Source organism: Aquarana catesbeiana, linkage group LG06 (assembly GCF_042186555.1).
Source record: "Aquarana catesbeiana isolate 2022-GZ linkage group LG06, ASM4218655v1, whole genome shotgun sequence".
Lineage (NCBI taxonomy): Eukaryota > Metazoa > Chordata > Amphibia > Anura > Ranidae > Aquarana > Aquarana catesbeiana.
In genome coordinates this window covers 412,672,831-412,689,616 of record NC_133329.1, presented here as the reverse complement: position 1 = coordinate 412,689,616, position 16,786 = coordinate 412,672,831, and the positions used below count along the sequence as shown (strand labels likewise).

The 16,786-nt window shown below is 41.1% G+C and overlaps 1 pseudogene; it reads left to right on the top strand.

Moving 5' to 3' along the window:
• Positions 1 to 16,468, top strand: part of LOC141147301 (protein mono-ADP-ribosyltransferase PARP14-like) — a 52,052-nt pseudogene extending 35,584 nt beyond the window's left edge.
• Positions 16,469 to 16,786: the final 318 nt, after the last annotated feature.

Here is a 16,786-nt window from a genome sequence, read left to right as displayed (position 1 = left end):
ATTAACTGAAACAGAAACAGCTGTGTAGGAGGCTTACAACTGGGTGAGGAACAGCCAAACTCTGCTACTAAGGTGAGGTTGTAAAAGACAGTTTGTCACAGGTTATACACCATGGCAAGATTGAGCACTGCAACAAGACACAAGGTAGTTATACTACATCGGCAAGGTCTCTCCCAGGCAAAGATTTCAAACCAGACTGGGGTTCTCTTTTGAAGAAGCATAAAGAAATGGTCAAAGTTGAGGAGCATAGACACAGTGGTCAGCCAAGGAACCTAATGCAGCAGATGAAAAACACATCATGCTTACTTCCCTTCCACGTTGGAAGATGACCAGCAGTGCCATCAACGGAAACCAGTGGGACCCAGGTACTAGTGTCCGGAGAAGTCTGGCCAGAAGTGGTCTTCATGGGAGAAAGACCACATTTTTGCAGCCAAAATGGCAAAGCTACAATATGAAACAAGGCTAAGCGACTCAACTATTCATGAAAACATCGGAACCAGGGTGCAGAAAAAAGGCAGCAGGTGCTCTAGACTGATGGGTCAAAATGTGAAATTTTTGGCTGTAGCAGGAGGTAGCAGGAGGTAGTTTGTTGGGGTAGAGCTGGAGAGCAGTACAATAATGAGTGTCTGCAGCCAACTGTGAAGCATGGTGTAGGTTCCTTGCACATTTCGGGCTGCATTCCACCCCACTCACCCCAAATATTGATTGGATTTGGAGTTCTCTTCATTTGCTTTCCATTTTGTTAACCCATTAAACATTTCTATTTCTGAAAGAATTCTTCATTTACAACATTTTTGCCTAAAACAAAACTGCCTAAAACTTTTGCACAGTAATATACTTTAATCTCTAATAGCCTAACTTCCCAGAGCTTGGTAAAATATATGTGGGAAAATGTGTGAGACTTTTTCATCACTATTCTAATGTATTTCTAAAAACTTAAAGTGAGTGTAAAACAACCCATTCAGTTTAAAATAGAAATGAAAGGCAAAACATTTTTGTAAAGAAATAAAAAAACATTATAAATACCTTTTTTCCCTTTTTACAAGTGATCAAATTCCCTCTGCCTTCAGCTGCATAACAGCTGGGGGAGGAGAAGCTGCATCACACTGTAATTGGCTTCAGTATACAGGCTTCATATACAGTGCCTTGGAAAAGTATTCATACCCCTTGAAATTTTCCACATTTTGTCATGTTACAACCAAAAAACGTAAATGTATTTTATTGGGATTTTATGTGATAGACCAACACAAAGTGGTACATGTGGTGGGGATGCTTTTCTTCAGCAGGGACAGGGAAGCTGGGCAGAGTTGATGGGAAGATGGATGGAGCCAAATACAGGGCAATCTTAGAAGAAAACCTGTTAGAGTCTGCAAAAGACTTGAGACTGGGGCGGAGGTTCACCTTTCAGCAGGACAACGATCCTAAACATACAGCCAGAGCTACAATGGAATAGTTTAGATCAAAGCATATTCATGTGTTAGAATGGTCCAGTCACAGTCCAGACCTAAATCACATTGAGAATCTGTGGCAAGACTTGAAAATTGCTATTATTGTAGTTGTGCATATTGTTACCTCCCATACCTTCTAACTATCAAGCACTATATTTCCTTTTATTGCAGTTCTAAAGACAGTGATGACAAAGCAACATGTGCTCAATAATAAGACAATATTGGTGTACCCATATTACCCATCCATTGGACATTGCTTGTATGGAAAGGACGGCCCTCATATAGAAATACCTGATTCAGTAGAAATCCCCATCTGTCCACATATACTGGCATTTATTTTGAAGGATGAACAGATAAAACTAAATTTTGAACAAGCAATGGCAGATGTTTACTGTGATATCACATGGCCGAATGTAGACCACCCCACTCCTGTCATCAAACTGTCCTTGCCCAGTACCCTCTCGGGTAATCTCCGAACCTTGGCAAAGAGAGTTCCAACATGGAGTGATAATGTCCACAAAGAGTTTAATGCTTTTATTTCAAAGTATAAAGCCGCAAAGTGCGATCTGAAGCCACCAGTGTTCGAAGCCATCAAAGAAAAGATGTCTAGTTCATCATATGATGGAGTCCTCATAAAACCAGACCTAGCTGCAGAGAAGGCTTTCATTGTGGGTATTTCAGATGATGTTGAAAAGATTAAGCCAATATTCAGAAAACTGGTAGAAGAAACCACCAGACAGCTGAGCAGAGTGAAAGATGAGGTTCCTTTTGAATCCAAGGCTTATAAATTAATGGCGCATGGTCTGGAGAAAAGCATCCTGGAAGATTCTCCACACGTGAAGGTTAGTTATGATGGAACTTCTAAGGCAGTCAAACTCTATGGGCCAAGAGATGAAGTTCTCACTGCCAAATGTGAAATTCTCAATATTAAGCAAGGTCTGAAGTCCAAATCTGTTCCCCTCGATCCACACCTCATCAAGTTTCTAAAGACAGTGGACAATGGAGAATTGTCATGTAGTCTTCTTATGAAAAACAACATAAAAGCAGTTTTTCAGGTGGAAGATAATGAAGTCATGTTAACTGGTTACTCTGATAAAGATCTGAGAAATGGTGAAGAAACTGTGAAGAAGGAATTGGCCTGTAAGCAGATTTTTGTTGAGGATAAAAGTGTCACTCAGAGTCCGAAGTGGAGAAATCTGAAGAGCTTCCTAAAGGAGAAGTTTAATGCTGATGGGATGAAAGTTTCCATAGAGGAGTTCCCTGTGAGGGATGGAAATGAGGTGGTAATCACTGGTCTATCCTTACCTGCAGAAGAAACCTACCAGTAGATCCATGACTTTGTGGTGTTGCAGTTTATGGAGGAAAGAAAGAAACAGGAATGGAATGGAATAATACAGAATTTGAAGGTTGTGAAGAAACAGAACTTCAACTCCTTTTCTCGCTCAAAGTTCAATGTAGAGGAGGCAGAAACCTGCATAAGAAAAATGATTTCCAAAATATAACCTGACACCTTATACATTGATAAACCTGGGGTCAAAAAATTCTTTATTGAAAATGAAGATATGTATGTTACTACAGTATGGAACAAATTCAAGTGTGTGATGCACTTACAGAAGGAGGTAAATGACAAAATTTCTCATTTACATTTACCCCGTTACCAATTTAGACTCCAGAATGGAGCCACAATAGTTATATATAAAGGGGACCTGTGCCAACACATTGCTGATGTCGTCATAATTGCCTTGAATAAGAATTTAAAGCCCACTGGGGGACCAGCACTGGCTTTGGTGAAAGCAGCAGGACCCAGTCTTCAGAAAGAATGTGAACGCATTGTTCAGAAGGAAGAGGGGCTGGAGCCGGGAGAGTGCGTTTTGACACATGTGAATAATTTACTGTGTAAGATGGTAATTTATGCATTTGGTCCTAAATTGGATAAAAAAGAAAATTCAAAATTTGAGAGCCTTCTACAGAAAGTGATAACTGAGAGCTTGGAGATGGCTGCAGTAAATGGTCAAAGCTCTGTTGCACTTTCTGTTGGTGACTTTGTTGCTTCTGGGGTTCCTCCGTATCTGTGTGCCCAAAACATTGTAAAATCCATAACATTTTACACAGAAAACCAAGAAGGAGCCAACACCATCAAAAACATCCATCTTGTGGATAGTGATGAAGGTGTTTTAAAGACAATTACTGAATACTTGAATGAAGAGTTTGAAGCTGTACAGCTTATTCCGATGACTCCAAAGAAAGTAGAAATGATGAATAAAGTCAATTACCAAATGGTGACCACCAGGGAAGGGTTGAATATCAATATAAAACAAGGAGATATTGAAGATGCGACGGTAAGTTCTATTCATTACATGTTTTCTCATCATCTTAAACCCTTGGCGCCCAACTGTTTTATCACAGTTAGGTGATATTGTACATTTTGGGGTTGTTGTTGAGAGGTGCAAAGAGAGATCACACAAACACTTGTAGGCATAACATTTAATTAAGTAAGGACAGATACAGATAACAAATGTAATCATATTAGTGTAGCACCCTCTAGTGTGCTAGAAGTTAGTATACGTAAAACATGGCTTATTATCAGGCTAAGCCTAAGCTATGGAATCTGGGTCAGAGGTTTACTAAAGTTCAGGGCTGGGTGACTCATCCTGGCAGCTCTCTGGTGCCTCCCCCTGATTTAGAAGGTTGAAGAATCTTCTAGAACTAGAGGGTGAGGGTTAGGAGGTGCTGCCTTTAATATTTATGGAGCCTTTACCAATCCTCGGGGTAGGCTGGCAGGGGGCTGAGACCACTTCATAAATAGACATGGGCCATGCCAGCAGGGGCGGTCGTATGGAAGATGGAGATTTAGTGTTAAGGAGGCTTTGATGGCCCCCAGAGATGCCCCCTAGCCTGGGGGGGTGTCCTGCTTAGGGCTGGGGCTCGGGTGCTGTAAGGATCCTGCCAGAACACACAGGGAAAGCTTTCCTGGAGGCATGGGAGCAAGAGAGAGACAGTGAGTAGAGCAACACTGTTGGGGACTTACAAAAGGGGGACTGCCACATGTAGCCAGTCTCCCTGAAGCCGATGGTGTGCTTAAGTCTTCACCCTTTGCCTGAGAGATCTCAAGAGAGTCAGTCGGGTGGACTGATGTGGAAAGGCAGCCAGGAGGGGGCTGGTGAAAGGGGCAGCTGCAAACAGGTGGGATGGGAGTGCCTGAAGAGGTGGTGCTGGGATCAGTGGCCACAGAGGGGAAGTTACAAACTGTTTCATTGCATCTGTGCTATACAAAAAGGGGCCACGAGTTCCTGCCTTGTAAATTGCTAATCTGACTGGGAGCCTGTCAGATCATTCTGCAGTGATTCAGCTGGAGCAAGCAAGTGTGTGCAGAAGTAAAGTAAAGCTTCCAATTTAGCTGTATATAGGAAGATGTCCATGAAGTTTGTTGAAGTTTTGCTGAAGTGGGCATCTCATAACTTCCCATCCCTATCCAAGTTATTAACCCTCTAATATAAAAACAAAACAAAGCTGCGGACTGTTCTCTGATTCTGGGAGCCTGTGAAAATTCGGTGTGCCCGGCTGTGCAGGAGTGGGGGATCTAGTTTATCTGCAGTCCCTACGGGGGTGTGCTACATTAGAAAATATAACAAGAATACTTAAAGTGATTGTAAAGGCTCGTTTTTGTTTTTTTAAAAAACAAGCATATTATACTTACCTTCTTTGTGCAGTTGGTTTTGCACAGAGCAGCCTGGATCCTCTTCTTCTCAGGTCCCTCTTTGCTGCTCCTGGCTCCTTCCTCTTTTGAGTGCCCCCTCAGCCAGCAGCTTGCTACAGGTGGCACCCAAGCCAAGTCAGAGCTCCGTATGTCCATTCAGACACGGAGCCCCAACCTGGCCCTGCCCCCTCTCTCCACTGATTGGCTGACTGACTTTGATTGACAGCCGTGGGAGCCAATGGCACCGCTGCTCTGTCTCAGCCAATCAGGAGGAGTGTACTGGTGGGCTGAGGGGATCGTGGACATTGCTGGAAAAGAAAGGGGCTCAGGTAGGTAATAGGGGGGTGCTGGAGAGGCTGCTACACACAGAAGGTTTTTTTTTATCTTAATGCATAGAATGCGTTAAGATAAAAAACCTTCTGCCTTTATAACTCTTTAACAAAAGATGACTTTTCTGCCATGGAGTCCCGTCTTCTTTCGTGCCGTGGCACAGATGACCAGATCAGACATTTGCATGCTAGCAGCTCTGAGGCAAGACTGAAAATTCCAAGCTTTGGCTGTAGTATAGAGGACTTTTGTGGAAGGAAATGGCCAACCCCCTCGCAAGCAAGAAATAAAAATATGTGCAGCGCTTAAAAATTTTTTACAGCTACAAAATCATGTGTATGTAGAAAACAATAACAATGAACACAAAATTAAACTCTGAAAAAGTCCATATAGTGTCCTAAGAAAGTTGATAAGTCCATAAAGGAATAGTGAAGAAAAGGAATAAACTGGATGAAGAGAAAATAAAACGTGTTCCTTGTGACGTCAGTGTTGAGTGAATATACAATTACAACCACCATCGGTTGTGAGAAGGCTTACCGGAGTGAAGGGACTCAAATGAACATACGCTCAATGAGTCAACAAGGCTTATGGTGTAAACACCAATACATGGGACATCCGCGCTTGTACTTCTGACCAGAGTGGACTATGATCCACTTGGAAGAGGAACGGCTCCCTGGAGACGGACGTAAGCTGGGGTTGCATCCTTCTGGAGGACGTGGGTGCAGTGCACGGGCATGAGGATTGTGAGCAGACTCTGTCCATCTTGCTGGTTACATCTTTGAATTGCCTATCTGAGCCATCCATTGGACGGAGGGATCATCTTCCACTCTGGTCAGAAGTACAAGCGCGGATGTCCCGTGTATTGGTGTTTACACCATAAGCCTTGCCGACTCATTGAGTCCCTTCACTCCGGTAAGCCTTCTCACAACCGATGGTGCTCATATTGTATATTCACTCAACACTGACGTCACGAGGAACACGTTTTCTTTTCTCTTCATCCAGTTTATTCCTTTTCATCACTATTCCTTTATGGACTTATCACCTTTTATAGGACACTATATGAACTGATTTAGAGTTTAATTTTGTGTTCATTCACATTGTTTCATATTGTTTTCTACATACACATGATTTTGTAGCTGTACAAAATTTTTAGTCGCTGCACATATTTTTATTTCTAGTTAGATTTGCATTTGTCTATTGCTGTGCTGGCTGCTGTTTGAAAGTGTTTTGGTGTCAGCGTGATATACACAATTTCCTTTCCCACCTTGCAAGCAACGTGACCTTTTAAGGACTTGGTCAGTTTGTAATGACGTTCCTTTGGTATGAAGTCAGCTAAGGTAACCTTATTATCTTTTATCATGGATCTTGCTGCAAGAAATATCAATCATGTGGCAAAAAAGTAATTTTTAAGGGGGTTGTAGTGATCACAAATGCGATTTTGTAAAGCAGCTGCAATAGCAATAAATTCTAGCAGTCTCTTGTAACTTGTCTTTAGTCTATGAATGTCTCCTGAATCATTTCTCCAGTTTCCAACAACTCCTCTAGCATGTTCACATTCTCCATCCATATCCTCTTTGCTCTGATACGGACAGCAGCAGGAGTGACAGGAGCGAGATATTGGCTGGAGAGAGCACACTAATCTGACAAACAGAAAGTGCAGAGACATGGCTTAAATAGGAAGTTCATGGGAGGAGCAAAGAGTTCAAAGTTCACCAGAAACAAGGTTCAAGGCAAGGTTGTTCAAGGAATTGTCCAGGGAGCTGTCCAGCATCTCATGTGGCTCAACAAGAAGAGATACCGCCAGATACAGCAGTGGTCCCAGATTTAGATTCAGGTCTTTACACACATAATGGTCTAGAATCTCCTATCTGAAGGAAAAATTGCAGGAGATATAATCATCCCTGAATGCCAGCCTTGTAACAGACATCTGCAGTTCAGGCTCTTATATCACCCATATTGTATTCTCACTAAATAGGCTAAACGGTGGTATCAAAATCCATGCATAGACTATTTAGTGTTGCAGCAAATAGCAAAATATCAGCCAGTCAGGTGCTGGGGAATTCCCCTGACCAGACGGGTGTGGTAACCCCTCATCAAAACTGCATTCCCTTCTAGGGAGGTTCTAATCATTGGCACCTAATATGGAACATCTGATTGTAATGTCATAGATGGAAGGGTGCACTTACTCTTTCCTCTTGACAAATCTGCACTTTCTTTAATTTAGATCATGAAAATAAATACACCTTGTTAGTTTTATGTGTCATCTGTTCAAGTATTTTAGATTTATCTGATGGCTCTGTATATATGTTGAAAAAGTCAACATTTTCCATGGGGCATACTTATTATTTTACATGACTGTAACTGGTAGTCTTTTAGTCAGTAACTCCTCTAACCACTGACTCTTATTGGATTTGTCAGTAATGATCTGTCTTCTTTCTGTAGACCGATGTGGTGGTAAATTGTATGGGGACAGAGCTAAATCTTCGTCAGGTGGAAGACGGCTCCATAAATGCTACTGATATCTGTAACCTGTCCTGTGCTTCTGTTATCCATGCTGTGGTTCCAGAGTGGGATGGTGCAACTGGTTCTTCTGAGAAGGTATGAAATGAACGAAAGAGAAATCCTCTCAGGTAACTGAACATGTGACAATCTTCCACTATTGTTACCCTCTGCCCAATTAGTCTCTCCCAATCCTTGGTCTGTTTTTTAATTTTTGAAATCTGTTGTATCATTATACCTTGCAAAAAGGCCTTCAAAGTGTCCCAAACTATGCCTTCTGCGGCAGTGCCCCGGTTCGAGTCAAAAAACTCTCCCAGAGACACCAATATCTGATTCGGGTCTCCCATCATTTAGATCCAAAAGGGGCTTAACCTCCACCCCCCTGGATGATTACGTTCGCCCAACTATAATGACACTGTCACTGGCGAATGGTCCAACAGGCCTCTTGGTTTATAATTCACATTTTTTATCAGGGGCATCATCTCATCATTCCCCAAGACTAAATCAATCCTGGAAAGAGTTGAGTGTGTCTTAGAAAAACACGCATACTGATGGGTCTCTGGATTACGTGTTCTCCAGATGTCTCTCAATCCGGTCCTTTCAAAAAATTAGAAAGCCGGCATCCCCTGCATTACCTGTATATATCCCTGGAGGGGAACCTGTCTAATTTGTGATCCATTAGCATGTTGAAATCCCCTGTTACTATTACCGGCACCCCTGGCTTATCTAGGAGAAACTCAGTCAGCCCACAGAGGATCGAAACATCGAAACGGGGAGGAATATATACACTTGCCACTACGCAAGATCTATTTTCCATCTTGCAATACAGAAAAATGTATCGACCTAATTCATCTATCTTAGACTGTATACAAGAGAAAGCCACTCCAGATCTAATAAAGATGCTCACCCCTCTGGAATAAGAGGAGTGAACTGAGTGGAATTGTGTACAGTAGTCCCACCACCTCAGTTGAGGAATAGAAGATTTAGTAAGCCGTGTCTCCTGAAGGCAAAGGGTAGCTGCCTCATATATTATTAGAATCAGATGGACTGCTGCTTTTTTCTCTGGATTTCCCATCCCCCGGACATTCCAAGAACAGAAAATTAATTTTTTAAACTGAGTGCTTTTAACCATCAAGATATAGTTTTGTGTAAATAAAATAACCAGTGTCTTTTTCCATTAATGTGACCTTCTTGACTTTCATAGTTTTTTGGTGTCAGTTTTGTGACCCTATCTTGCTTAACCTCATATCAATCTTATACAGAAGTGGATAAGTTGTAGTGCCTGGCACTGTTCACCTTAGGATTCAGTAGTTATAGCAAGTTGGGATCAAGTAGAAGTGTAGTCAGTGAACAGGCCAAAAGTCGGAAATAAGTCCTTGCAGGTTGGGATCAAGCAGAAGCGTAGTCAAGGAACAAGCCACATGTGGGTAACAAGTGGTAGAGAAAATACGCATGGCAGCAGGAGCGACAAGAGTGAGATATTGGCTTGAGAAGAGCACAATAATCTGGCAAACAGGCATGTCTTTGATAGGAAGTTCATGGGAGGAGCAAAGAGTTCAAGTTTCACCAGAAACAAGGTTTAAGGCAGGATCTTTTAAGGCATTGTCAAGGGAGATGTCCAGGTGACTCAGCAAGAAGAGATACTGCCAGATGCAGCAGAGGTCCCTGGTTCAGATCCTGGCCCTGACAGCGCTATTGTCGCAGTCCACTTATAGATGAGGTAGATATTTCCAAGCCTGATTGCATTATCTCACACACCTGGTCTCCCTTAAATGTTGCCAGTAAATGATGTGTGTAATTAGCACTTAATTAATAATTTACTAATTAATAATTTGCTAATAGTAAGTAAAAAGCTAACATCTGCATCACGCTGTTCTGGAAGCAGACACAGCCGCCGTCATTTGCGGTCTGGCTGAAAAAAGTCGCCGAAATCAACATCAATTTTTAACATCTATCCATATCTATAAAATGTTGCTTGCCATCGCCCTCCTGTATTAGCAACTGATCTTATCTGTTGACAGATTCTTAGAAATATTGTGAACTACTGTCTGAGTTCCACAGAAGAAAAACAGTACAGATCCATCACAATCCCAGTGATTGGAACTGGAATTCTGGGATATCCCAAGAACATTGTGGCTGCAATATTGTCTGAGGAGATTCTTGAGTTCAGCAGCAAAAATCAACTCCAATATCTGAAACAAGTGGATTTCATGCTGCACCCGAGTGACACAGAAACTATAAAGGTAATGAAGAGTTTTCATGTGATTATGGTTAGATGAGTGAAGAACCGGAATGTTGTATGATTTTTGTAGGTTCTTCACTGTAATGAGCAATTTAATAGGAAATATCATCCTGTATTGTTGATTTCAGGCTTTTTCCTCTGAGCTGGAGAAAAACATCAGCGCTGGAGAACAGAATAAAGTACAAAAACCCGAATGTAAGTTATATCCGTGATATGTACAGGAACATTATAGGCTCCATATACTGTAGACTGGTGTTTCTCAACTTTTTTTTCAGTCAAGGCACCCTTTAAAATTATGAACAGTCTCAAGGCACCCCATTCTAAAATGTAAAAAACAATAATAGTTTTCATTGCAGTATTTCTTCTGTCCCTCAGTTTCTCTCTATCACTCAGCTAATGTGACCCCGGTGCTCATGAAGAGGGACAGGGGAGGGTGAAATAAGGATGTTGTGCAGCGGATCAAAACCCTTCTTATCAACACTGATGACATCACTGGTTGTTAGGGCACCCGTAGCTGGAAGGTTGAAATGGTACACAATAAAAACCTAGGCTTTGTGTAAATAAAAGGCAGGGTAGATCCACCTGCTGGCTTGTATACACTTTTGGGCAATTTTTAGGCATTTTGCCAAGGCGCTCCTGAAGAAACCTCAAGGCACCCCGGGATGCCTGGACACCCTAGTTGAAATAGGCTGCTGTAGACAATGTGCTTCATTGTAAGGATGCAATGTGCTGAATGTCCCTAACTTCTAATACAGGACCAGTGGACTCCAGGAGTCTATTGACGTTTGTGTCCCTAATGGGAAGTTCCACCCTCACTACTTGTGAGGGTGGAGATGAGGACTAAGGAGAGGGTGGAGATGAGGACTAATATTGCTGAGACAAAAAGTAAAGGAAAATCCAAAATATTACAGTTTTAACCAAAACAGGAATAGCGGGGAAATCTATCAATAGGGACCTGTTCCTTTGACAAATGCTCTCCTCACTTTGTAGGGGTTCCTCTCCCTTTCCGTTGTCTCTAGAAGAAAAAATCAAAAAGAAAATCCAAAACGAAAAAAGAAATTGAGGATTTTAGCACACTGCTATACAGGGCAGATTACATGCAAAAAGAGAAAATTTGGAGCTATTTTTTTTAGTTTGAAGACTGAAAAAATAAACATGTTTGAAGGATACCTTTTAATGCCCCATACACACGGGCAGACTTTTCATCAAACTAGGTCTGGCGGACTTTGACAGACTTTCCGATGGACTTTCCGAATGAACGGACTTGCCTACACACGATCAACCAAAGTCCGACGGATTCGTACGTGATGACGTACGACCAGACTAAAACAAGGAAGTTCATAGCCATGATAGCGTCGGTTTTTGTCCATCGGACTAGCATACAGACTAGCGGACTTTTCGACCGAACTCGAGTCCGTCGGAAAGATTTGAAACATGTTTCATTTCCAGGTCCGTCGAACTTTTGGGGAAAAAAAAGTCCGCAGGAGCCCACACACGATCGAATTGTCCGACGGACTCCGGTCCCCCGGACCAAGTATGCCGTAACGTCCGGTCGTGTGTACGCGGCATTAGCCTTTACCAAATAGGCTGAAATTTTTGGAAGGAAAAAGAGAAGTCAGATTGTACCTTGAAATCTAAAATTTGTTTCTTCTTTTCTTCTTCTAGACAGGCTTAACTGTCTAGACAGGCTGCAAATTATGAGTGATTGAATGGGATTTAGCATCTGTAAAAATATAAAAAATAAAAGTGTCTTTTTGTGCACTGAGAATGGAAATAGCATACAGGTTTACACCACAGCTAAAAAGCCTTTCTGAACAGGCTGCAATTTCTAAGACCCCTTTCACACTGAGGCACTTTAGCGCAAAAAAAAGTGCCTGATAAGCTGTTGAAAACCTATTTCCATTGAAATCAATGAATGCTTTCACACTGGGGCGGTGTGGTGGTGGTGGAAAAAACTCCTGCAAGCAGCATCTTTGGAGCATGTTTGGAGCGCTAAAAAAGCACCTGAAAAGTTTAGCAAAAGCACCCGGCGTTTTATGGGCAGTTTTGAAGCACCTTAGTGTGAAAGGGGCCTAAGAGCTTAAACAGGCATTTAGCATCTGTATAAAATAAAGGATTTGCGTAACAGTTTTGCTGCACAGTTATTAAGCCTGTCTAGAAAGGCTGCAATTTGTGAGTCATTGAACAGGGATTTAGTATCTTTAAAATAAAGTGTCTTTTTTGGACACTGACAATGAAAATAGCATATGGGTTGGAACCGCAGCTAGAAAGCTTTTTTAAACAGGCCGCAATTTCTGAGTGATTGAGCAGGCAATACACGTTTAAAAAAAATATGTTGGTGTCTCTTTGGACACAAACGATAGAAATAGCATACAGGTTTGCACCACAGCTCGAAAGCCTTTTGAACAGGCCGCAATTTCTGAGAGACTGAGCAAGCATTTAGGCCTGATTCACACCTATACAGGTTGCAGTTTGCATATTCCAGGTGCATTTTGCGTTTTTCAATACACGCTTTTGATCCAATGAAGCCTATAAAACCAAAAAACAGAAAAAAAAGTCCCGGGCCCTTTCCATAAAATGCACAGATGTGAACTACATCCATAGGAAACCATGTTAAATGGACTGTAGTGTGTTTCTGCAAAACTGAAAATTTACTAAAAAATGCATAGGTGTGAACCAGTCCTTAGCAATTGAAAGAAAATTGTTTTTTTTTTTTTTGGACACAGATGAAGGAAATAACATACAGGTTTGCACAACAGTTAGAAAGCCTGTTAGGACAGATCCAAATTTATGAGAGGGTGAGCAGGCATTTAGCATCCATAAAAAAAATATTAGTGTCTTTTTTGGACACTGACAATGGCAATTTACAGGATTGCACTACAGCTAAAAAGCTGTCTGAAACAGGCTGAATTAGGATTCAAACATGTCTGAGCTCATCCCTGGAGTTGAGGGAGGGTGGAATTGTGGCTGTTTTTGTGAACCTGCTTGGTTACTTTGGTAGCACATATGTTAAAATAAGGAAACGCAAATATTCCTGGTCAGGTCAACATCAGTCCATAAGAAAACAGAAATAGACTCTTTTTGAGACTCTCCAAAGCAGCAAAGTTCAGGCCACAGTGAGCTTAGCCAGCAGCAGGGGTTTCCAAAGCTTCACACGGGTCCCGCAAAAACAGGCACACTCCCATCCTCCCTCAACTTTTCTCAATTTTCTCTTCATCAGCCCTCTGCTGTGTTAACCCCTGCTGCCTCTCTTAAAGGGCCCAGGACGGGCTGCTTAAGAGACAGGATACTGTACATACCTGCCATCAAGGATGCATCCCCTTTGGCCAGTACAGTAGCCTCCCTGGTGGTGGGTGAGAGGTGAGTCAGGAGGAAGTAGAGAGGAGACATTGCTGGAAGTGGCAGTAGAGGAGGTTTTACACTATATGGAGCGTTTATTTCTTCTATGTACCACGATATCCATACGATGGTCTGATTGGTTGTGAGGTGCTCTCCCAGAACCCGTGATCGTGCCTGCTGTCTTGTGGAGCCAAGTTGCGGTCCATTACATGCACTCCTTGATCCTCTGTTATGGGGGATCATGGTGTTCTGGTAAGGATGTATTCCTGCTGAATTGGTGGTGGATTCAACACAGCTTCCTGCTCATAGATTTTGAGGACGGCTTAGTCACAATTTATGGATTTTTATTTCACAGTGCACTGGTGTATTTTTATATAATCTTTTATGTTTTGATTTTTCAAGATTAATTTATTTTGTGCACTTATGGACTTTTCATTACACCATTATTGATGTTTACCTTCATCAATTTATCCTACGTGGACTTATATCACTTTTGGTTATCACTAATTAGTTCTTTGTGGATATTTATTTATTCATTTGACCTTTTATCACATTTGTATTGATGATCACTCCTACACAGGACTTGTTATAGGTTTGGTCCATATACGTTTCTGTTCTATTTTGGTCAGAACCTCATGGGTAGCGCGATTTTTTATTCTTTCCAAATTCTTTTCTTGTATTAATGTTGTACATGTAAATTGCAGCTTCCGAACAACTGAATGGTTGGAAGTTAGTTTCGCAGCCATTTGTTCGTTTTAGTTTTATCTTAACGCAGTTTTTTAACTTTTTTTTTCATATCAATAGTGTGTTATCCGCTGTAGTCCATCACTGCCTTTTTCATTGTTGATATTTACATGTCAGCCCTGAGCAGCGGTGACGGCCAACAAGGTCTATGTTCGCTATACCATACATGCATGTAAATGTTAGCACTAATGTTACATGCATACAGCGTATCAGACATTTCTTTACGAAGGACCTATCTGCCAGCAAGATACTACATAAAATAATACAGACATGTGAGTGAGGGCTTACTGACTTTCTACATAGTACAAGAATTATGTAATCAAATTGCTTTGTTTCTTATCCCAATATTTTTTATCCTCTTTTAACAGCCGTCTTTTTTACTACAAGCCTTTCTATATTGGCTTTTTTATGGATTATATGCCAATTTATAATACCCTTTTTTTGGAATATAAACCAATCTGTCAAAAACAATTATGGTAAGGAAGAAAATAAAAAGGACAAAGAATCCAAAGTTTTTGAGCTGAGAGAAAACATTGAGCCGGCCATTTTCGACCTGTGTGCAGAAAGCCGTGAATCTGTGAAAAAAGCCATAGACTGGCTCCAAAAGCTCGTAACAAAGGATCAGAATGTCGATACTATCGAAAATGAATGGATACGGGATTTAGATGATAAGGACCATGAAATTCTGACTCAGCTTCAAAGGGACAATGGAGTTCATATTATTTTTAACTCACCACAGTCCACCATTAAAGTGACAGGCCGCATCAAGGATGTTCTGGAGGTCCGCGTTAAAACTGAAAGCATGGTAAGAAGTGTGCAAGAGAAGAAGACGCGAGAACGAGAGGCGAAGCTGTGTGGTAACAAGGTGGAGTGGGGATATTACCAAGGCACCAAATTTATTCCCTTTGACCAAATGACAAACTTCAAGCTGGAAAGAGCTTATAATGACCAATTAAATTCTGTGGATATTGATATCGCTGGTGTAAAATAATTGGTAATTATAGAGCTGAGATCTGCAGGAGATGCCAAAGGAAACAAAATTAGGCTCCAACGTAATACAAAAAGCGGTAATTTCTATTCTTTTTTCAAATCTTTATTAATCATCTGATAAAATATTGTTATTTATTATCAGCCATTATTAAGGGTGGGGTGGCTCCAGCTAAGAGAATACAAATAAATTGCCAGCCCTGGAAGTTCTTGGTGGTCACAGAAGCGAGAACTCTGTATTAATCTGGATGAACTGGAAGACCAAGATAGAGTATGATGTAGACCTCCAGATTAGATGTGCCCATACACATTACATGGCAGTCTCCCAATACACCTATAACACTTTAATGTCTATAGGTCAGCCCCTAACAGTCCAAATGACTGTTTTTGGGGGACAACATGATTGAATAGGTAAGAAATGTTGATTTATTGACAAGAAAGGCCAAATATTAGAACTTTAAAAAAAAAAAAAAAAGAAGAAGCTAGTCCAATGTTTGGCTAAACCAAGAATTCTCTGTTGTCCAACAGTATCAAGCCCTGATGAATGGGACCCATTAGAACCCCTGGCACACATTAACTTTTTTCACTTTCTATAAATTCTTATTGAAGTATTTCAAACAAAGCATGTGGATACAAGCAATGCACTACTGATTGGCAGAACTGTAGTCACCAATAACATAGATCCATGTTTGAGCATAACAAAAGTCTGTAATTGTACAGAATAGTGGGCTAGTGGTACAGAGGTGGTCCATAGCTATTGTAATGGATGTGATTAAGAAATGTGATCATGGTGAAATGTCTATTCCAATACAGATTTATATATCTAACATATATCAACCTTAAAACATATTCAGATATTTGCAAAGCTTAGCTTATCCCTCCCTTGCTGCTGTGGAACTGAAGAGTTAACAGAAGGACAGTTAACAGAAGAATCGCACCTCTACTAAGAATACACTCAAAGTTACCAACCAACATTTCAGAAGAAGCAAGAACGCTGCAAGAACAAAGTTACTTCCCCATATGGGCACCCAGCTAAAGCCAATATTTTGTCACTATATGTATTTATATATTTGTGGCTGTTTTGTGGCTTGCATGCGCTAGCCTTATCTGACGTATCTTAATCTTATCTGATGTGTCTTAATTTTAACGAAATTATATAAAAGTCTTGAAAAGAGGAATTATTAAAGAGAAAGTAATTTGACTCTGAACTAAGTAGTGTCAGCCTGAGTTGCTTGAATGCATGCATGCTTTATATTCAATCTGATCAGGGGTAGATATAACAATATCGGACTTTTGTTCTGATCCAAAACATTTGGCGCCCAACGTGGGGCTATTTGGGTTCTGATCCGAGAGGGAGCCGATGATCGATCATGTGTTTTGTGGTGGCTGTTGGGAATGAGGGATTGCTTATATAGTCACGGATGAAATTAGTTGACGTGGTTTAAACTCCTCCTGGGGAATTAATGTCATGTCCTAAGTGCGTTTGTGGTCTGTTATTTGGAA